The 23,126-nt window shown below is 34.4% G+C and overlaps 2 protein-coding genes across 5 annotated transcripts in view; one reads left to right on the top strand and one right to left on the bottom strand.

The window, feature by feature from the left end:
- Positions 1-10,325, bottom strand: part of LOC145734215 (uncharacterized) — a 38,801-nt gene extending 28,476 nt beyond the window's left edge. Inside the window, exon 1 of one of the 3 annotated variants that reach the window (XM_081987452.1) lies at positions 10,044-10,325. The gene's annotated coding sequence lies outside the window, so the exon portion shown is untranslated. Of the gene's footprint in view, positions 1-1,826; positions 2,009-10,043 lie in introns of those variants that run through there. The other 2 variants (XM_081987454.1, XM_081987455.1) reach the window with 2 other exon arrangements.
- The window catches only part of Atg16 (Autophagy-related 16), a 68,036-nt gene that overhangs the window by 31,538 nt on the left and 13,372 nt on the right, over positions 1-23,126 (top strand). The window lies entirely within an intron of this gene.

Genomic DNA, 23,126 nt, shown 5'->3' on the forward strand with positions numbered 1-23,126 from the left:
ATAGGGTCCGAGTGTATATTAAAACGATTAAAAGAATGGTTCTCGGACGCGTTATTCGCATATGAAATGAGACATTGACATAGTGCTCCAGATTTGAGAGTCAGATAAGCGGTAAATTTTGTTAAAATTCCGAAACGGTGTGAGCGCCATTTCACTTCATTTACAATGCAACTGTTTTCTTTTGGTCACATTTAAGTTCAGCAATTGATAACCAACCAATTAATCCACTTTTCTTGGTAATAAAATACTGAACTATTATCTGAAAGAGTTTTTCAATTAAACGGAAAATTCAAGGAGAATTTGCACCAAAATGAAAGTCCGACTCTATATCTTAAATTAAATCTTCAAAAACATAAATCAAATGATACTATACACCAACTTTCGGCAATTTGTAAAACTCATAATAAGCTTAACAACCCAGATCCAAATCGCTCTAAACACCGTAAAGTTAATACGGTAAAATTGCAGTCTTGTTAAAGGCGATGAAGAACACAAAAAGACACTGACAAATATAAATAGGCAAGTTTAAAGTGTGTAATGAGTAGCTAAGAGGTTCACTTCAATAGAAAATCTACTCTACCGAGTTGCAGGTGAAATATCGACGACCATTAACGATAATTTAAATTTAAATTGGAGCCTGCAGCTTCAGTTGCATTGAAAAATTGCCCCGAACTAATTTAAAGCATTTTTTTGATTATGCTTTCAGTTTCCTCCTCAAACTCTGACCTGGTTCCACTACGAATTTTTCAGTTAATAACAAATTGCCTCTTTCGCTTTACAAGCACTCAGGAAAAAAAGCATTTCATTGTCAATTATTTTTTTAACAATTTCTACACGCCATAACCGTACTTCGATGTGTGCGTCCAGTTAGATAGCGACAATTTGTAGGTTGAGAGCTGGCCGATCTATTTGCGGACTGAAAACACATTACCGAGTAATTTATGTCCTATATTTTGCCTGTCTATCCTATGTTTCCTTGTGTGTTATCTTGATCGAGGCTCGAACTGTGTTGTTGGTTATGGAACACTTTAATCAATCATACCGAATGAATTAGATTAGTTTTTTTTTTGTAGTTGTCTTGGCAATCTGCCACCATCAACTTAGATTTTTGATTTGGTCTCACCTGGAGAATTATGAGTATATTACTCACTAAGAAGAAAATATTGTTTTAATGAAGTGTCATAATAACTGAAAATTGTTTTAAACACATCAGTTCTTCTGCTTACATTGGCCTGCGCGTTTTCCGTACTTAAACCTACTGAATCTTTACTCTTAAACCGTAAAGACTTAACAGAAATGAAATAATATTTTGATTTGGCACTGTTAAATGTGTAATATCAGCCCTTCAAGGATTAAGTTTTGGAACTCTGTATATACTTTCTTTCAATGTCGACACAACCATCATCTCATAGTTTTATTATTAATTAAACTTCTAATTCTTTAAGAATCTTGTAAGAAACAATTAAACAGTCCATTATTCTACAGGGTGAAATATGAAGCCGAATGTAGAGCACTGATATTGTTAAGCCTAATATACTTCCTTTCTTTGACATGAGTAAAATTTTAGCTTTTCCGAGGTATTTCAAAAAGGATAAGATACACCTCTAATGCCCTTCTACTCTTACATAAAGTAACGAGTTGTTTCAAAATATAACTTAACTTTAACCAACAAAGAACAACTTATAGCAATTCCATATTTGCATAGATCCCAGCACAGTGGGTAGTTTGTAATTGATCAAATGAAGCTGCTTTTTTTGACCAATCACAAACTATTGCCCTGAAATTTATACAAATACTGCACTTCACTGACCAAATATGTTACTAACCTTTTTCTTAGACTTTCAAGCGGTTTGGTTATAATTTCCCGTAGACATTTACAGGCAATCCACTATTTCGTCACTTGACCGCAAATTTAAGTTAGTTAGGCAAAACGAGGTGAAACGGAAGTCGAGTGTCCAAGATATAAAACGCTCCGCACCGTGCATACAACTAAAACGAATTAATGAACACTTTGCAATAAGACCCATAACCAAGGACGGGTTCTTTTACCACGAAAGACATCGATGACGTGTTTACAGTTATCATCGAGTCGATTCCACTATTGGGCAAAGTGTCATCGGAGGCCGCGGCTGGAATTTTGCGGTCGGGTAAACAAACAATTTTGAACACCCCGTAGTTTTTTTTTTGCGGGTCAACAACACGATAATTTGTTGTTCCTTAACTGACCGAAACTGGAGCAACGAACGAATTTTTTTTCGATCGCCTCTCGATTAAACGAGTGAAACCGCAACAATGACCAAGTTTCTGGCTAAAGGTTAGATTTTCGCGATTTGGGTCAGACAAAGCTGCGAAAAAATCGCCGGTGTCTGTGTTAAAATGTCACAAGTTTAACAGATACCGTACTGTATGGGTATTTCACTCTGGGGCCTGTGTCACGACTCTGCACCGGCTATTTTTCGTCCCGTTTTACATTCAACGAATTTATGAACTCCGTTTTCGGTTCGTGTCGAATGTTTGTCCAATTTTTTCACCCAGTTTTCCACAATAACAACCACATAGGTTATTACCTTGAGGAGACACAGAAAATATCAAAATATTACTGTTTGATACAGTATAAACCAGGATAAATTGTTACTTGTGTGCAAGACAATTCTTCTTGAACTGTTTCAAGGTTTTAGAGGTCTATGGAATTTTTAAGAGATTCTTGACTATGTCAAGGTAAATCTACCTCTCTTTGGCCCTTTTTTAAACACTCAAATTCTCAAATAACAATTAAAAAATATTGGACAGGTTGAGAGGGTAGCAGTTTTTATCATTTTTGGAACGATTTCCTGCGAATTTAAATAGAAGAGCTACGATTTTTTGAAAAGTATACAAATTAAATTTTTGTCAAAAGTGCAATTTTAGACAATTTTTATTTTGCCCCATAAGGGTTCCAATGCACAGAAAAGGGCATATTTATATCAAAGAAGCGAGAGAGAAACTCCAAAAATGACATTAGAGTTCTTTGGGAGTTTTTAACATTTTTAGAAGGATTGTAGAGGCCTCTAGCATTTCCACAACAATTCTAGAAGTGGCTGGTAACTTTAAAAGCATCGTATGACTGTTAGGACCTCTAGGGTTTTATTTTGAACCAGTTTTTCTACACTTTATTAACTTTTTTCAGCAGTCCTCACTTCCAAACATATTAGAAAATTGATAGAACATTAGGATACCTAGGTTACCTGTCTTACGATTTTGAGCCTGGATTTACTTAAACCATGACAGAGTTGTGTAACTTATAGAAAAAATTCAAACTACATCAGATGGCGCTTTTGCCTCGTGTGACAAATTTTCAATTAACAGTTTGTCCGTGTTTGGTTCTGGCACCGTTTTAGCGTGCATAACTAATATTGGAATTTCATGTTTTATCATCGTAAAAATGAACGAAAACACTGAAGATTAGTTACAAGTTAATCTGTTTCGCTAAAGTGATACACAATCGATTAGACGGGAGGACGGTCGCGTCTTTTTCAAAAATCACTTACGTTACCGTTAGGTGGATATTACAGCATTTCACGGTAGTTAGGAATCGGTTCAGAAAAACGCTCTTTACACGTTATGCTGACTCTTAGATAAAATAAGGTTCACCGCGTAAAGGCCCGGAATCCGTGGAACCCGACAAACCGTGCCAAATTTGTCATTTACTGCAAAGGAACATTATTTCTTAGGTGTAATAATGCCTTTTTAGATGGTTTTACACGTTTCGAGCTGTTAGCTTCATTGATAATTGTTAACTGAAAATAACAAACTTCCTACACAACATATTGTATCCGAGTACAGATTTTTCGCAAAAAAATCAATTTACTTTTTGATTGCCGTGAAGTTGGCCGTTAGGCTTGCGTGTTGTCAATATTTTTATAGTTTTCAGAAAAAAAAGTTCAAATTCAATTCAACCATGTGAATTACACTATAATTTTTGGACTCGGTGTGCGTGTACTACAGAAGCGGTAACTGTAAATTAAAAAAGTTTTACGATATGCTCGCATGTCCGTGGAAATCTATTGGACAATTTTTTCTAGTGTAATTTTGAGCGAAAACAATTTGGAAAAGTGGGTCAACCGGTACGGATCAGATTCACAGTTGACTACAACTATGTTAAACTGTATGTAATAGATCGTAATACGCAAAGGAAGAGAAAAAAACGGCAATTTATTTTAATTGGTCATTGACAAGACTTGTGAATGACCAAATTGTCTTAGCTGGTTAAATGTTAGTTATGTTAAAAATTTTCTTTTTTTTAATGGTTTTTGGTATTTTTTCTCAGTCAAACAAGTGCTGTTAACTTTTCAATTTGAATGCATGTAACTAAGTTATCATATAAATTTGCGGAAACTTTATCCTTTCGTTAACATTCTAGCAACTAAATGTGCACATCATAAAACTTTGACCCTGTAACTTTAGTTCTGCGAAGGCATTTTCGCGAGAACTGTAATCTAGTAATCACAGCAGCTGCACGTAATTACTAATTTATGTTTCTGCATTTTCCTCAATTATGCCAAACTAAATTCGACAGAGTCCTGCTCTGTATTCAGTCAATCGGGGATTAATTCATGGGACGTTTAGACCGGATTGCAATTTTTTTGCTTCTTGATGGTTTCTGCTCGAAGTGTAACTCGGTGCACTGACAAATTTATGTCGTCAGGGTACCGCGAACGAGCTTTTCTTTAGGGAAGTGAACCAGATTTTGCTTGTTTTTTTTTTTGTCAACATATCTTAGAATGCTGTTTTTCAGTCCTAGTTCACAGCCCCTGAGTGGTAATTCAATTACAAGCGTTTCGAGCACGTTGCTGCGTGTTGTCGAGATGCCGAGGCAATAACTCTGTATCTTTATTAAATATCTACAAGAAGAAGCCAATGGGGGTCAAATCGGGTAACGTGCGAGCCCATTAACTCTGAGACCACCATGGCCGATGGAAAATGTTTATAGCGACACCCTACAGGTGCATCGGAAAATTAAAGTCCGAAGCAAGTGCAAAGTGATTTATTCGCCTGTTAACTGAACTATCTGAAAGTTGCCAATTTCCGCGATAATCGTAAAACGTTCCGCATTAGCTAAATGACTGATTGTTAAAGGCAGAACAATCCCAAAAAGTTTAATCTGTTAAGAAGAACGCGATCCGCGGAGCAACTTCGTTACTTTGTAAATGGGACATTTGTTTAAAATCGATTCGCATTTTTGCAATTCTCAGTTCCTTTTCTATACCTCATATATAACCTTAAATGATCGACTGATCCGGTCATTTATTCGTGCGTGCTATTTTTACAACCTTGATTTCTATTGTTCCAGGTAAGTGGGAAAAAGCGGCAGAACAGTCATTTGGACTTGGAACTGTCGTTCCCATCGTCGATTTGTAACCACATTCCTACTCGTGAGTTCCAAAATAGACAAACTATTGGTAAACACGTTTTGAGTTGCAATAATGTAAAAAAAAAAACAATGAATTTTGTGTGTTGTCCCAGAGAGTTTAACAGTCAACTAAGACGCTAACCTGCTACGTCTTAGCAGATTTTTATTCGACATTAGCATTCAAGGTTTACAACTTCAACTGAAGTGAAGGTATTTAAAAATTGACATAATGTGTCGGGACTTTTTATATAATTAACACATCAGCTTAGAAATGGCCGTTGAAAATTAACGCAACAATTATCAGGACAAAGACCTTCCTGGAATTGCAGCATATTTATCGATTGTCAAATATTTAAAGTGCTTTCGAAGCGGTTGCTAAAATTAGTACGCAAACACAGGTGGGCAAAAAAAACCTTTAGACAAATCCAAATAAGCGGGAAATGCGCAAGTGTATCGTTAATCAAAAGTAACAAAGTGGTATTGAAACATGGTACTTTATGGGATCGTGAACCCTGAGCCTGGGAAATAAATAAGTTTAACTCGGTTGGACACCTAATAAACAAAACCAGCACATCGTGGCCCCTTTAAAATATGTGCCGAACCGTTATTATCACATTATTATTATTAACTATTTCATGCTCTCGGCATGCGATGATTCATTGCTTATTCGATTCGACAATAATGTTATTGGTTGTTTATCGAGGGGGGGAAATATTTCTGCAGGGGAAAATTGCGGCCTGAACATCCTGTATTTCTTAATAATTATTACCTGTTCTACTTGATAAAATTATCATGTCACATAAATTTCAGTCTCCTTAGAAGTTTTTATGCGTTAAAGCATTTCTCGCTTGACTGACTAGTAAATTCTATTTATTTCGTATTGTACATACAAGGTGTTTCACGATAAATGTGTCATCGTAAATAAAAAAGCTACGGTTTTTCGAAAAGTATAAAAATTCAATTTTTGTCAAAAGTGCAATTTTAGCAAATTTTTATTTTGCTCCCTAAGGGTTCCAATGCACAGGAAAGGGCAAATTTATACCAAGGTACCTTAAATTAGGTGAAATAAGCACAAATTTTTCATTTTTCAAAAAAACTGAAAGAATAGGGGGGTATTTGAAGTGTTTTTTAAGTACTTTTTGAAATTTAATATCTCGGTAACATGAAGAACTAGAAAGGCACAAACACGTTTGTTAGCGTGCTTAATTTCAGCTAAATATTTCAAAACCAATTCTTCTATTATACTAACCTCGTGTTCTTTTTTACTCTCTTTTTTTAAATTTTTTAATAATATTTTCAATTTTTGCCACATTTCCCATTTTCAATTCTTCAACCTGTGGTATATTTTTCTTGCAACTTAGGTTAGGTATTTTTTCTTTGGTGGTCACACATAAAATCTTAACAAATAACTGCATTCTTGTTTTCAATTTTATTGGTAATTTCTTTAACTCGTTTCAGGCATACATAAATCATTCGGAAAGGTAATTTATCGAATGTAAACAGTTCGAATCACTCTCGAGAATCAAAAATGGCAATGGTCGAGTAAAAAACGTGCCGCGGTTAGTGTCGATCGGCAAAGAACCCGACAATAATGTAAACAACGCGCATTGAATTCTATTGTGCACGGTTCTAACGAACCCCGTTTCGCGACCATTCAAATATAAATTCAATAAGGTTCAGTTTAGTTATGTGCAACTTGGTACATGTGTATCTCACTTAGCTCTAATTCAAATTGTTAGCGGTTCTTTCCTCTTTTATTATATCGGACGCGATACTCTGCAAAACCTCTCAGCCCGTAGGTACCAGTACCAGCTGAAGTTTGTGAAATTAGCATTTACACGAAGTGAGAGCAATTTTCGATGCCATTTACTGTGTATTATCCACGTATCGTAATTGTATACACTCGCATGAATTCAACTCAGCATGTCACAAAAAAAGATTTTTTTTTCTATCCAAATATGGACCGTATAATGCTAAATTAAATTTAATTTGATGGTACCTGCCTCGTTACTTCACTCATTATTATTACATGACGAGAACCTGTCGATTTAATGACTATTCATAGTCGTGGATTCTAAAAAGTTATCAAATTACAATCCGTCAGGTTAAACTATCCATTAAATGATTATATCAAAACTATTAAAGAATGTTTATAAATTAAGCGCCAGTGTTACTGTTGTCACGACTAGTTGAAGAAAAACATGCATTTCCTTGAAATTATCTCATTGGTAAAAGCTTTAGGCGTTATATCGGAAAAATGGCACGTTAGGACTCAGACTTGGACATGCAACGCAAACAATTTGCCTTCGTATTCGAATGTATGCAAAACCATCCACACAGAGAACAATTTCAAGTACCCGAAGAACCAATTTACCTAATAGCACTATTTATTTCTTTATCGTTCGGCTTCTATCACGCCTCGTTTTCGATTTGTTCATGTTCAGTACAGAAAGAAGCCGCGCGTCATTCTTTTCAGCAAACATTTTTCTTTACTTTAGTTCGAAGATTATTTGCTCTCCGTATACGCGTCGTTTGGCAGTTAAAATACCATTTTACGGATGCCTGTTTGTACTAAAACCATGCTCGAATACCGACACGAATATCCAAGACATCTGTCATGAATCAACAAAATTCATATGAGCAAACTTAGTGTAGGTAGCAAATTTGTCACCGTAATGTGTGGTGTTTGGTATGTAAATCGAAAATGATTTTATTAAAAAATGTAACTACATAATATAACAGTTGTAAAGACCTTTATCAATTTTTATGGAGCGTTTAAGTAGCATTTAGAGGCTTCTGGCAATCTTAAATGATTTTTGCAAGTTTTGTGTAACACCGCCATAAGGTTTTATTTTAAAATAAAATATACAGAAGTACTGTACCCTACAATTTTGCTTGATTTTCAGTAGGTATAAACAATAACAAATAAATACAGGTTGCAAAGGTACGCGACTGATGAAATTTCGGAGACATCAACAGTCGATTAAGGCAATAACGCTTAAACCAAAAATAGTTATACTTGTCAAAATATCATTTTCCTACGATCAATAGAAATCTGCAAAACAGAATGATTAAAACTGACTTAAATTACTAACCATTAGACTTAATCACTCTGAAACCCCTTTATTTGTTAAACTCTATTGTTTTCATTACTTAATATCGTGAAATTATACGGTGGCAGTGAAGGTGTCAGGCCCTTCATGGTAATCACCGTACTTTTCCTTCTTTGTCACAATTTTGTTTGGCCTTAAGCTGGATAAATGCGTTTCTTAGCGTTTTGATCAGGATGTGTGTATAGTGAATTATAACGTCTAATGCGATTGCAGTTAGTTCGTGTAATCAGTAATCATACAAAATTAGTCCGGGTATATCAGAACATCATGAATTATTAATAGTGCAAGTTAAATTATAGTAATCATAATAATTAAAGAGACGAGTATGTGAAAAAGATTAAATTTATTCAACTAGTTTTATTTCGAGTCTCAGTATGGTTTTATAGAAATTTTGCAGTAAACAACCTTGTGGTTTCTAAGCCACAAACCGTTAGTAAAAAATAGCTTTTTAACTGTCAAACGGGGCTTAAATAGTTGTGTATGCATATGAATTTTTTTGGTATGCAAACGATTTATGTAAAGACAAGAATGTTTAGCATATTTTCAAACCTGTCCAACCAAACAGACTCTGAATAAAGGAAGAAGCAAGATATTTGGATTATATGTTTAAAACTTCATTGAAAAACATTTTTTAAGTTTTTAACTATTTTTGCAGAAATGGTCACGTGACCTTAACAAGACTGTTGCAAATTTCTAAAGGTCCCAAAGTTAATCTTTCTGAAAATTAAAGTTACTTTATATTTGTAAGTAAATTTAAAATTCGAAGTGTTTAATGAAACCGGTTTAAACATAAATTTATCGTAATGTGCTTATATCTGTCTAAAAATTCAATTTCAAGCTTGAATAATATTCGATCAGAATACAGTTTTGTAGTAAATCGTATAACGCTTAAAAAATGACGTTAGAAGCTTTTAAAGTTACAATTTCAGATTAAATCGATAAAAATATTTTCGTAACAATGCAATTTCATGCTTTCACAAGGTATCAATACTAGAACCAAATTTATTTGAAAGCTCGTTGACCAATATAACTGTGAAGAAGCAGCATTTAGGCCAGAAATTGCAAATATCAAGTCACTTAAATTTATTGTTGCTTCTTCACTAAATTTTTGTTAAACAATAAGGCCGTAAAGAATTAAATTTTGTGTCATTAAATTTAATAATTTTATCTTGTCAGTGCTTGGTTTGCTTATTTTTGTTTTCTTCTCAAATTCAATACAAAATGCTAAAACAACAATTTTTATCAATAAATATAATTCAGTGGTAACCAGTCTAATGTGATAATTTTTTTCCATATTAATTAAGCTTGTAATACTGACTGCTTTTTACACCTTTAAAAAGCACTGTTTTTCAATCTGACATAATAATTACAAATTTCTATACACTATAATTGTATATTTATGGTAACAGAACCATCAACTTAATAGGCTGATGCTACCAGGCATATCTTCAAGAAATACGGGTAGGCTTTAACGTGTCATAAATAGGTGCGAAAGACCATAAAGTAGTACCATTTACTACTTCCTGCTGTGATACACTTACCTTATTTAGCCGGGGTTCTGGATGGTTTCGGAGGGTAATTTCACCCCGGACGTCACTTGAAATGCTCGGGGACAGCTACCGCGCTGACAATTAACAGGTACTACCAAAAACTATTAAAGTCCATGCCTCGACCAAACCACTACTGGCACTAACAACAGTACTATCGTCAATGCAACGGCTCGCTGCCCTTGGCCTTGAAAAAAGTTCTGATGCAGAGAGAAGAGTACTACTTCGGCTTTGGTCTCACCACGATTACCGTCTCGCAAAGAATGTTAGACGCGAAGTCGGTACTCCTTATTTTCTTCGGTACTTCTTCGGTTGCAGGTTGTGGGTTCTTCGCGGAAGATGACCGGTGGTGGGGATAGAGCCTTTACGGTACGACATATTCGCGGACGGCCACATAGTCAATCTCGAAATAGAGTTCATTCTTTCATTTGACAGTCTAAAAAATAAAACCAGGAAACGCAGTCAACCACTACGTTATACTGCACTAAGCTGAAAATGATTATCAAATTCTTCCGGTCCTTCAAACTTACTAGGTTGATACTATTTTAAAACGGATTATAGCAGGCATACTAATCTACGACAGGTGAATATCGCTACCGGGTGGATGTGGAGCCTCGAAATGTTGCGTAAGCTGTGCAATTCAAGGGCGAAGGTTCCTCTTGTATGGTACTGGTACTACTTACGTAAGCATCGTTTTACGACCTCATTTTTTTAAACAGGAAGGTCGTAATAGCACTGTTGACAGGTTACACCTCCAGGATCCTCTCAGCAATTTATCACTACAGACTGTGGACAGTTTACGTCCACGGAATTCTCTGCAAAATTTAGGATCAAAAGTAACAGAAATTTGCATCTAGTGACTTTCCATTTAAACAAATTACATTCTTAACGTAACATCTTGACACGATAGCCTAACGAAAGTAATCCGTCTTGTCATTCCTTAATTGACTTTGCCACATTCCGCGTAATAATTCAGGAACACTTTCAATGTTTAATCTTTTCAGTCGTTTTGAGGTTTCTAGGTGGTACAGTTTTCAAGAATTTTCTAAAATGCTGTTTTGATCTGTGATAAGTGTGAATTTGCTTCTTTTTCAGCAGTGTTCGTAGTTGGTGATTTGTCAAGAAAAAGCAGCAAGCTAAAAGCTACTTTTTTTGACCAATCATGAAATGTTCATTGCTTTTCTCTGTAACTGTATAAAATTTTGTATTGTTTAATGAGGATTCCAAAAATGTGCTTAAAACAGTCATTTTTTCATTCCAAGTGGGTCTTACAGGCGATTTTGTCCCTGACTGTTCCTTTAAACTGTGTTTCTGTCAGTTCAAATTTTGCCACCGCTTTTCTTTTTGACAGTACCAAATTTTGTATTGTTTTTTCATGTTATTGGATAGGTAATTTGATGAGGATTTCAAAAATGTGCTTAAAACAGTAATTTTTTCACTCCGAGTGGATTTGACAAGCAGTTTTGTCACTGGCTGTCAAACCGTTCTCAAAAACTCCAAAATCACGGTTTAGAAAATTTTTATTGCAGCATTCGATACAAAACGTTTTTCTGAGATTTGTGACATTGGTCACGTGGTTGTCTAGCTAAATTATCCTTCAAAAACTACGTGATATTTGTCAAAACTGTCAAAATTTGCCTTGCAAGAATTCCAGTTTAACACAGTTTTCGAAACAAGACGTGTTTCTAAGATTTATGACAGTTATTTTGAAAATTGTCAGTAAATTACAAATTGTTTAAATAATAATATCTTACAAACATATTAAGTATTTGTCATAATTTAAACCGGAGATAAGAAAAGTGACAAAAAAAATGAGCTGAAAAGACTATTTTTTTTTAGAAAAAGTAGTACTTTTTCATAAAATGTTAAGATTGTTTGGTACTAGAATCACTTTGTCAGAAAACTTTTACTTCATTTATTTTATTATTGATTATTTCCTTCCTATCAATTTTGACCAATCGCTATCAAGGATTAGTATAACAAATGTAAATTTTAAGTGGAAAAATCACTTAACAACTGTCAACTTAGCTGTCAGCAGTTTTTCCGGAAAAAGATTCGAAAAAATTTCACAATCCTCACAGTAACATAAAGAATAGTGTTTTACCCTTTCTAGCTTGAAAGTTATTGTTCTTATTAGTTATTGTTCTTATTGTTAACTCAGGAAATAATCTTACCAAATATCCCTCGTGCATGTAATTTTTCCTGTGGAAAAATTCGAATACTCGTTTCTAAGTAATTTGTTTTAACAAATAGCATGGGCGAGAGTTTTTAAAAATCCTCCTATTTGTTAACAAATCCCCCTATTTGTTAACCAATTAATTAGAAACTCGTTTTTTCCAAATTTTTCCGGAAAAATTAAATGTACTAGGGATATTACCCCCGATAAAATTGGTAAATGTTTCTGTCACACTGAATTTTGCTTTTCCAATTTTACTTTACCTTACCGGTAAATTTACCCATTACTAGGTATTTCACCTACTCTGTATAACAACTTATTTTGTTTTTACAGAAAGCTATTTATGTTACACTTAAATTAAGCAATTACGAGTATAGACTTATATTGTAATGTCGAGGGTAGTGCATTTTTTGAAGCAGCACTTTAACCATATTAAATGACATCGAATTTTTTTGAAAGGTAATTCTAACGACACAAAAATTCGTATAGACATAGTTTGTGATTGGTCAAAAACATCTCGACCAATTGTCTGAGATTTACGTTACACACTTTAAACAAACTCCAGTTAATTTTTGCAAAATTCGAAAAGTTCCAAAAAAAAATTGGTAGCTAGTTAGTATGAAACAAAACGTGCTCCGGACACTGTTAAAGTGTCCGGCTAATTCATTACGATAATTATTATCGGGCATTTTTATCAAGGGGGCATCCAAACACTTTAATGAGCCTCGTTAAGAAAATATATTCATGTCGGCGCTAATGAATATAGGAAGAGAATTCTCGTTGCACAACCACCATGAATTGTTTAGCTATTTACATTAGTGTATCTCTTGAAGATCACTTGGCAGCTTAAAACGCGATGCAGTTTTGAGAAATTTCAGTTTTTTTTTTTAATGAAACAATAATATTTAATGAGGAATAACTGGAACTACCCCGCAAGTAACATAATAATTCTATTTTACCTCTTATTGTGTTTATGACAGTTATTGTTATGTAGAACACATAATCGGTACGATCGTGATTAAGTTTGAAAATTTGAATTTTTATTGCCCGTTTAAAAAGGTAGTAACTGCGCGTGAGAATTTACACGTCTAATCGAATAATTACTGCTCATTGCTAACTATGTAAGTACTTTTTACGACCCGTTCGTACTTAATGGGAATATCAAGTTTAATAACAAGCGTTAGATTGGGTTTTTGTTTTCACAACGCCAGCGAAATGAATTTTGTCATGATTAATGAACGGAAAAATGCTATATCCCACGCTAAACCAGCTTTAGACGAAAAGATATCTAGATTGTTTTAATTAAATTTATACAAGATACAGGTACAGCTACTGTACTTTTGATTAATTACGAGTAGGTGGCGTAACACGCAATAAACAAGAAAAGTGCTAATAAAACTGAACTGTCAGATTCACTCAATTTATAAAAAAAGTTAATCGTGAAGATGCTTAAAAAGTCGTTATTACCGGAATTTACAGAAAGTCATATAATCAGAAAGTCCTAAAAGGCAATAATACTCAAATTGCAAAACGTAATCACCGAGTTAATCTCTTACTCTGCAAAAACTGGTTAGACTTACGAGTACCTAATATTTAATAAGCTGGTTGAAGAAGTTGTTTGTTGCTAGTGGAAAACTGTACTGGAACTTTCATTACGTAATTCAAATCTAAGTAATTAGCGTCTAAACAATAAGCTGTTAGTTGTTGAATTCATTCATGAAACAACCAGAACACGCAATTGTAATATTACTTTTAGTGTTATTCGCCTCTTTCAGTTTCGTGTGAGCCCTGATTTTCCGGAAGAGATAAGTGGTGAACACAAGACGACTGCTCTTATTGTAATACGTATGTAGTTTCGGCTGATTTCTCGATTTTATCAGTGTTAATGCACTTAATTATATCCCTCTACCGTTATGAGATGTTTTAAACATTCAAAAAATTACTCTCAAGTGTTGTTTCCTGACCACTTTACTCCGCATCCGTGTGTAATGGGGGCGCAATATGTAATCGATTTCGTCACTCGACTTTGAGGCAAGCATTCGGTTTTGCTGCCGTTTGGCTACCTTCACCTTTCTTTCATGCGTTCATTACCAAGGCCGATCGAAGACCGTAGACTACTGCAGGTCCCCGAACCTGCAACCCGCACTATGCTGCCGGTACCATCACTTGGTACCGACTTCCCATCTGAAAATAGAAATTATTATATAATCTCTTCAGTGTTTTGATTCGATTTGCTAGTTTATCAGGTGGATGAAACTATGTGTAATCATCCACTACGATGAAAATGCTTTTATTTATATTATCAACCAGGTATGTAATAACGTTATGTGTAAACCAGGTGGAAAGATGAAAATTACCTGCTTTTACTTTCCACCCGGGTAATGTCAGAAAAAGCACTTTATGAAACGTTTCAGCTTAAAATATTAAAGACAGAATAGCACAATAATGACGTTGTCAAGATTGTAAACAAATCACCAGTCGTTTATTGTAGTTGAAGTCATAACTACTCGTACACCTATACTACCTTATTGTTAGAGACTATTAGCAGTCAATATTTCAACTGAATTATTTATTAAAAGTTTGATGGGATTTTGATAAATGGTTGAAAATGTATACGAACCACGGTAGAAATTTAATTTCTGTCTCGAAATAAAGAAATAAAACACTTTCCACCTGAGTATGTAATATACTATTTCTATTTCTTAAAAATGTATACTAGATGTTTCATTTTCCATGCCGAATTTTTATAACTTTTTTTTAAATTTAATATACATGGAAATATATCACATAAATTCCTACAGTCTGTTAGTGCGGACAACAACCATTTTTTACGGACAAGATAAGTTGTAATTGGTCTATTTCATATCTCACAGTTAAGATTAGATTGTTATTTTCTATGCGTTCAGCCAGTGGCAATTGCCCACTTATCCGTTCTCTAAACTCTCCAAAAGGGTATAATACTTGTATTTTGGTTCGTCGATTTTAATTATTTTGCAAATTTTTATTTTGTCCAAAGGACCTTATTTTAGGTAAAATAAACGCAAAAAAGCACTTTAAAATTTTTTATTTCTGGAAAAAATCGATGGATTGGGGGGGGGGGTTATTAGAGATCTTTTTTAACTACTTTTTGACATTCTCAATAGTCGAGATTTGGCTCATTTTGTAGTATTTTTATCCTTTTTCTAATGGCCATTTAGTGAAATTGATAGAGTGCAATATTGGTAAATTTGTATTTTGCCCTATAAGGGTGCCAATGCACAGCAAAGCATAATTTTCTCACGTTATCTTTTCAGAGAAAAGACGTAACCTGATTTTTCAGCGTTGAAAAAGACGTCAAACTAAATTGTTAAGGAATTAACTAATATCCCTGTAGGAGTAGAAAAAACACGTTTCTTGAATATTCGCTTATATAAAGTAATAAACTTCACCGCGTAGTGCGTTCATTTTGAGATGCCTTTAGGGGGCAGCAGTAAAAATCATGTTGCTTCCCTATTAAACGCCCAACAACCGTCCACGTCGAAAAAATCCCCCGGGACACACTAAACGCTGGCTCCTTTTATTTTTGTAATATGCAGATTGGACAAGGAGCAGTTGGCGCAGACAATTTAAGTAGGCTTGCATACATTTTAGAGCCGGATAATAGATGCAAATGTGTGAATTAGAGTTATACAGAATGAATTAAAATTCTGCATAGTTTGGGGCTGCGATGTAGGAGTCGTGATGAGAATTACTTCAAATTTAACTGTTTCCACGCCAGACTGACTGTGTCGACAACAGCGAAAAATTTTTCTACACACAACGGTTCCGAAGTGGCCATTCTACAACAACAACAACAAATGCGGATGCTCTCGACGATTAGCTTTGGTATTTCTGAACGATTTTCACCTAAACGATAATTTAACGCATGATAAAACTGAAATTTGGATTAAGACATATCGGAGCCACCGAGATTAACTTCCGAGAGGCTTTAACCATTATTCGCTACTCAATCAGGGCCTAAATCAATCATCAATGGAAGAGAGAGTTTCGATAATAATGTATGTACACAGCAGCCTTTTGCACACTTTAATAGTACAAAAAGGAAGTGACATAATAAAATTAATTGTCTCGTTAAACGGTTTAAGTGGATCTCGATATTAAAGTACACCGGGATCTTGATTGAAAATGGTTGATCTTTATTTCGAGACCGATGTTCCGTAATGTATAAAACAACTTCGATGTAGTTAGTGTGCCTGAAAAACTGTAATAAATATTAACAGTGGAAATATGGAACAAAGTCTCGATTAAATAACGGTACTCACAAAAATAGTGACAATAATACTATAGGCCAACTGTAAACGTTTTAAAATCCTCGACTTTAGTGCAAAAAATTAGAAGCCGTTTTTCTTTATCAAACACAAATTGAATTACACGCCCTGCATACAGCTTTCATTCCAAATATACCTTATTTTTCTAGATGTTTGATTTTATATTGGAAGATGATGAGACTATTAATGCATACTTGTGAAACACATGCCACATTCGTATTATTTGGCAACATTCTGAGTGCAACAACAAAGACTGATATGTTTTATTCACATTGACATTCAGAAAAGAAGAAACTAATTAACATAAAATCATATACAAATTGACAACACTTTGAATAAGGTTTTGAGAAAGCTAATTCACACAGTCTGCCTAGATTACAATATGATTTTACATTTTAACTAAAATATACCCAACCCAACATAAATTTACTTTTAATTTAAAAATTCTCAATTGACTTTAGTGGGATGTCAAATTTACAGATTATTCTTATTAGTACTTTTTCCATAATTGATCAATGTCGAAACCACTATCAGATATACTGAAAAATCCACAAGCCAACATTGAGGGAACAGATTACAGAACAATAATAATTGTGACATTTTTGACAGTTGATTATGAAAAATATGTTAGACATCACAGTTCTTTTTTTTAATTCAAGTTTTAAATGATGATTGTTCAGTGTATGTCACTATTATTAACTAAATATAATTAATTTCTGAAGTGAAGGCAACAAAAACGAACGAGAAATGCAAGTAAATTCCATTTTACTATAAATTGGTAATTTTTTTATGTCTCTAACAAAAAAGCCTATAGAAGTCGTTTTTCAGGAAAAACTCATTTAAGCAACAAAAATAGCTTCACAGTTATATGTTTCTCCAAAACATTTTTACCAACACTAAAAGTATTTACGAGGCAATGAATGTAGAAGAGTGTAAGGAAACCATAAGACTCAGACTGTGTTTTATTATGATTATATTGGTTGTTGTATTGTTGCAAGTATCATTTAGAATGAATGAAGTTTGTCATATTATCAATTAGGAAACGTAAAACTAAAGAATTAAGATTGAAACTGGACCTTGTGGCAACTATCATCCGGCATTGTCATAATTTTCTAAGATTAGCACATGTTTAGCTTTTATGTACGGCTCTGTAGCATTGCGATTTAACAACTTATCCGGCTGTACTGTCAAGTGCAATAAATCATCTATGCGTGCGAATGTTAAGCCGCGGCCGAATGTATATGGCCAAAACGAAAAGTCGATAGTTCGATGTATTTCGGATGCTTCCGGGTCATATGTCAGACAATTTGACGTTTACATGCCGATACGGAAAGCTCTGTAATATCTACCGAAGACCGAACAGAGTATCTGAACGTTTTTCGAAAAAATCGACCGATCTTTCACCAACGGTTTCATTGTTTCCTGGGTTATGTCTGGTCAAGTTAACAAACCGACAACAGTCATCATTGTTGACCGCGTCGGTTGACTTCTTAATGTTTGTAAGACATAAAACCTAAAAAGTTGACCATTTCCAACCTTCAAGGAAAAAAATGTCACTATGACTATGTGAGTCTAGTTGTGTATAAACCCACTCTAAATTTGTAATTTTTTGTCTTTAAAACAAAACATAACTAACCGCTTTAGATTCAACAACTAAGAACATTGATCATTCAATTAAAAATTCCTGGGAATCAGGTGACTTTTCTGTTCTCGATACAATCTAACTAAATCAATAGTGCCCTAGAATTGTTGGTAGAGACCAAACTGGTCAGAACAGTATAGATAAACAAAGTGTAGCCAAATAAGGTCGATCGAGCGTTTCTACAGAAAAAAGGAACCTTTCTTATATCGTTAATTATTAGTTAACGTATAAGGGACCCCACGGCTTTGATTTCTAATTGCAACTATCTTCAATTTTTTTCCCGGCAACTAATTGATCCAAATGACGTGCCTCGCCCTAGGGATTTAATAATAATAAATTAATGTCGGCCGTTTATAGTTGCATATCACGGTACATCTTACAATTCGTTTATGTGTGTCATTGTTTTAAAGTCGGTACACTATTTCCAGCAATTAACTTTATTTGGTTGTCATTTTTTTTCTTCACTCTCCCATCCATGACAAGAACATAATGAACTTGTCAGGGGCAATTCTCCTATCGGCCACGGTCTCCATATCGTGAGTAATGAAACATATATGTGTTTTGACAGATGACCAGAGCATTTCAATGACGGAAAGTAAAAAAGACGCACTGTTGTTGCTTCGGCTTTTTTTGCATCTTCATCTTCATGATTTACCGATGATTTACGACTTTGGATGGCTTATCTTCCAGGGTATCTCTTTAATCATTTCGATTGCAGCCTGCCAGACTGATCTTCCAAATGTACGTAACGTAAAAAAAATCTGCGCAGGGTGTTTCGGAATGCACTGAAAATCATTATAAACAATCATGACACAGCTCATTTCTGGTAAGTTGAATTGTTTTCCGGCAGACTTAAAGCGATCATAAATATGCAGTAATTATTTCAGCGTTGTCTTCTGTTAACTATAGGAGGTATCTGGAACTAATGTCGATGATGAGAAATTGTATTTAATTAGTACGCAGATCGATAGCCCGTTGCAATTATTTTATTTGGCAAAAGTTGATCGGTAATTTAAAACTAATACCGGTAATTACTAACGTGACTGATGACTTTTGAATACGTAATTCAGCGGATCTGGTATTAAACGAAGAAAGCTCAATTATTTAACCGACGACATGATTAGCTTAGTCTTAAAAATAAGTAATATAATATTTTACGTCTGTTGTAACTATTCAGTTTTCTTTCCTTACCGAGTAAACCCGTATTGTCCATTGGTCAATGGCTTACTACATCATACTGGCGGTCTTTTCAAAATGAGTATTTTCAAAAACTAAAAAATACGTGTACTATTTTTTGCTAGTTCTTATTAAATAAAAACAATCATGGAATACACCACAGTTGGTGAATTTTAAGGAACTGTCCTCCTACTGAGCGTCAAATATTGAAGCATCTTCAAAGCGGATAATATTCAGAAACTTTTCTTGTGATATACGGACAGTTTAAGGTTTGGTTTCATCGCAGATTAATTATAGGGATAATTAATATATGGTAGAAGATCCTCAACACATCTTATTCTATAACCGTGAAGGATTAATAATAATAACTGGAACGAGAATATTAAACGGCGGGCGCAAGACGTTGCATGACAGCTCGTCGGAATGGTGTAATTTATGAAGTTAACCGCTTAAGGGAAAAAATCTCGTGTGCAAAATTGCTTAGGCAGGAACGTCGTTCACCACAAGACTCCATGTTAGATATTAGCGGGAATAGAATTACCCGAGCACGAGTTTTTCCGATCCGATGTGCCATTATTATTCTTAATAATCATTTCGATAAGTGTTCGATACCGCCTTGTCTAGTTAGATTAATTTCCCTTTCTACGAGGCGCAATAGGGTACTATAACTTGCTAGTTACATCTTCCAATAATCATCATCTACGAGCCGACCTTAAAATAGCATTATAAAAGGCTCAAGGGACGGGCCGAGGCAGGAAATTAGAAAATTCATTGTCGAGACGTGCAGGATACTTATAACCCACACATCCGACACACATACGAATTTTTCTTGGGCCCATCTTTGGTCACGAGATAAGCAAGCACGCTGATTCCATATATTTTAAACCAATGAGGCGCTGAGAGATTGCCTAGCCTAAAGAGAAAAAGGAATTGTGTTCTGATAAATATGTATATTGGCCATTTTCCTTCCTAGAGTCGTATGTGCTCATTTGGAATTCTTTGCGTAGGCCGTATCGGGTTTCTAGTGCAAAGTTGGGTGTCCTTTACGCGTTTGATCAATCCTTGAAACGTTTTTCATTTGATAACTATTATCTTGAAGATGGTCATTACATAATGAAATGAATGTCAGTCATTGACAAGTGACAGTTGCCAACTGAATCTATTTAAGTATTTTAGCCTCTAAATAGCTATACAAATGTAGAACACAAAGAATTGTTTGATTCTGATAATTTGGTGGAATACTTTTATTAGTGAAAAAATGACACCAAAAGCACAACCTAACCAAACAAAAGCTAACCTAAACTAAGAAATAAAATATGTACGTACATTAAAGTTCACGTTCAACATTTGCATACATCTCAGCACAGTGGGTATTTTGTGCTACCCATGAAAAACTACAAACAGTGATGTAATTTACGCAAATACTATACAGGGTGCTGCATTTTCGATGGTTTTACGGAGTACAGAGAAAACGGTAATAGATAGAAAAAAAGTAGCATACGTGTTCTGATCTCTTTTTCTGAGCTGAGATGACTGGCGAAGAGTGGGCTGCGCAAACTTCTTTTGTTTCAAAGATACGGGGGGCTTTTGAAAATTGGTCATTTTGGAACCTCCTCTGTATTTCATTTGCTATTAAAGTTATCAAAAAAGGAAAAACGGTTTCCGGTAGAAGTTTTGACGTAGAATCCAATGGCGTAGTCAGTTTTTTTCTATTACGTTTAGTTTCTGACATATGACACTAAGTTATATTTTTTTAAATGGAACACCCTATATATTTTTAGTTCATTAAATTCTGTTGATTTTTACTTTTTCAACGGTGTATTAAAACATATAAGTTTGTAAACGTTAATCTTGGTTATTAGAAAAAAAGCGTTTCCTTAACAAAAAAGTGCTAAATAATATGTATAAAAATTCCCACAGTCGAAACAAAATTTGGCTATGTTCATATTAACATGTTACATGTCGTTTATAAACAGTTTTTTCAACTTCCACCTTAAAAATAGTAGAAAATAGAAATAGCCACTTTTCTTATTAAAGTGACGGTAGAACTGTTTGTAACTTAGATTTTTAATAAGATTTATTAAAAACATTTAATTTTCTGATGTGTTAGTTTATCTTATTTCCGATTTTGTTTGGTATTTTAGATATTGGCCTTTTTTAGCTTAGCAAAGGTCTTTTTTTAAAATAACAGAATTAACCTCTACAAACTTAAATGTTGTAATACACCGTTGAAAAGGTAAAAATCAACAGAATTAAATGACGTAAAAATATATAGGATGTTTCATTTAAAAAAATGTAACTTAATGTCATATGTCAGAAACTAAACAGAATAGAAAAAACTGACTACGCCATTGGATTCTACGTCAAAACTTCTACCGGGAACCATTCTTCCTTTTTTGATAACTTTAAGAGCAACTGAAATACAGAAGAGGTTCAAAAATTAACAATTTTCGAAAAGCCCTCGTATCTTTGAAACAAAAGAAGTTTGCGCCGCCCACTTTTCGCCAGTCACCTCAGCTCAGAAAAAGAGATCAGAACACGTATGCTACTTTTTTTCTATCTATTACCGTTTTCTCTGTACCCCGTAAAACCATCGAAAATGCAGCACCCTGTACATGTGGACTTACCATTAATTATAAATTACAAAAAAATACATTATCAAGCAAAAGTGAATCAATCCATTTATTCCTAAAATTCCCTTAAATATTTATTCTTTTTTAGTGGAGTGAATTAAATCAAAAACATTATTTTTGTTTTAGTTGAAGTGAAAGTTCAAAATCACTTTTGTCTGATAGCTCCTCAATAATTTAAGGACATAAATTGTAATTTAATGTTTGTTTTTTCTATCGCCCTCAATTCTCTAGTGACAATCTTTCCACTATATCGTTCCCAGCCCTGAGGTGATCACGGTTATTGTTATTACAATATTTGCCGATTATCATCTATTTGGGTTTCTATAACTTAAATGCCGCAATCCCATGACTTAACACGCGATATAGGTCATAAGTTTGAACCTTTTGTAATGTTTTCTAGTGCTACGCGCGTTAATTGACTCCAGATGACTACCGTCGATTTTCCTACCCCCTAAAAAAAAAAAGAAAAGCGAGACACATCTAAAGTGTTATATGCTAATGGTGGTAATGACTTTACACCTCTACAAATTCTCAGAATGTTCTGATTATAAATGCTAATTTAAAACAAGAGTTCCTAATAGCTGATTAGCTTTTAGTATAGGGAACGTTGCGTGGGTTGCAATACTTATTTTCTCGTTTCGTACTGCCCATGATAAGGGCAGTTTACCGGCAAATATATGTCCTAAGACTGTCTCTTGATTGTTTCCGTACCCGTTTTTTTTTAAGGGACCTCATTAATTGCGTAAAAATCTGATTTCGATTTTTTTTAGTCGAATATTAATTGTCTGAACATTTTCTGTAGTACCTATTAGCAAACATGTTTAAAAGTCAAAAACTGCGACAACTGAAAGTACTGTCAGTTGTTCTTCCGTCTTGTTGCACTACCACTCTTGTCTGAAACCATCCGATTATCGGCTTAGAAGATCTAAGCTACCGCCTGGCAGGCCAAACGGATTCCCTTGGCGACATCATCGAAGTTGCAGGCTTTCAAGGCAAATAATCGATCAAGAATTTAGTTGACGGTTGCATACAAGTCTAGCAGTTTCAAAGAAATGCATTATTCATACGCAAACGAAAAAGAGAGAAATGAATAGGAAAAGAGAAGAACCTGCTGGCCGGCTGCCGGATGATATGAAAGTCAAC

The sequence above is a fragment of the Ips typographus genome, linkage group LG9, assembly GCF_016097725.1.
Source record: "Ips typographus isolate SLU linkage group LG9, UJ_Ityp_2.0, whole genome shotgun sequence".
Classification (NCBI taxonomy): Eukaryota; Metazoa; Arthropoda; class Insecta; order Coleoptera; family Curculionidae; genus Ips; species Ips typographus.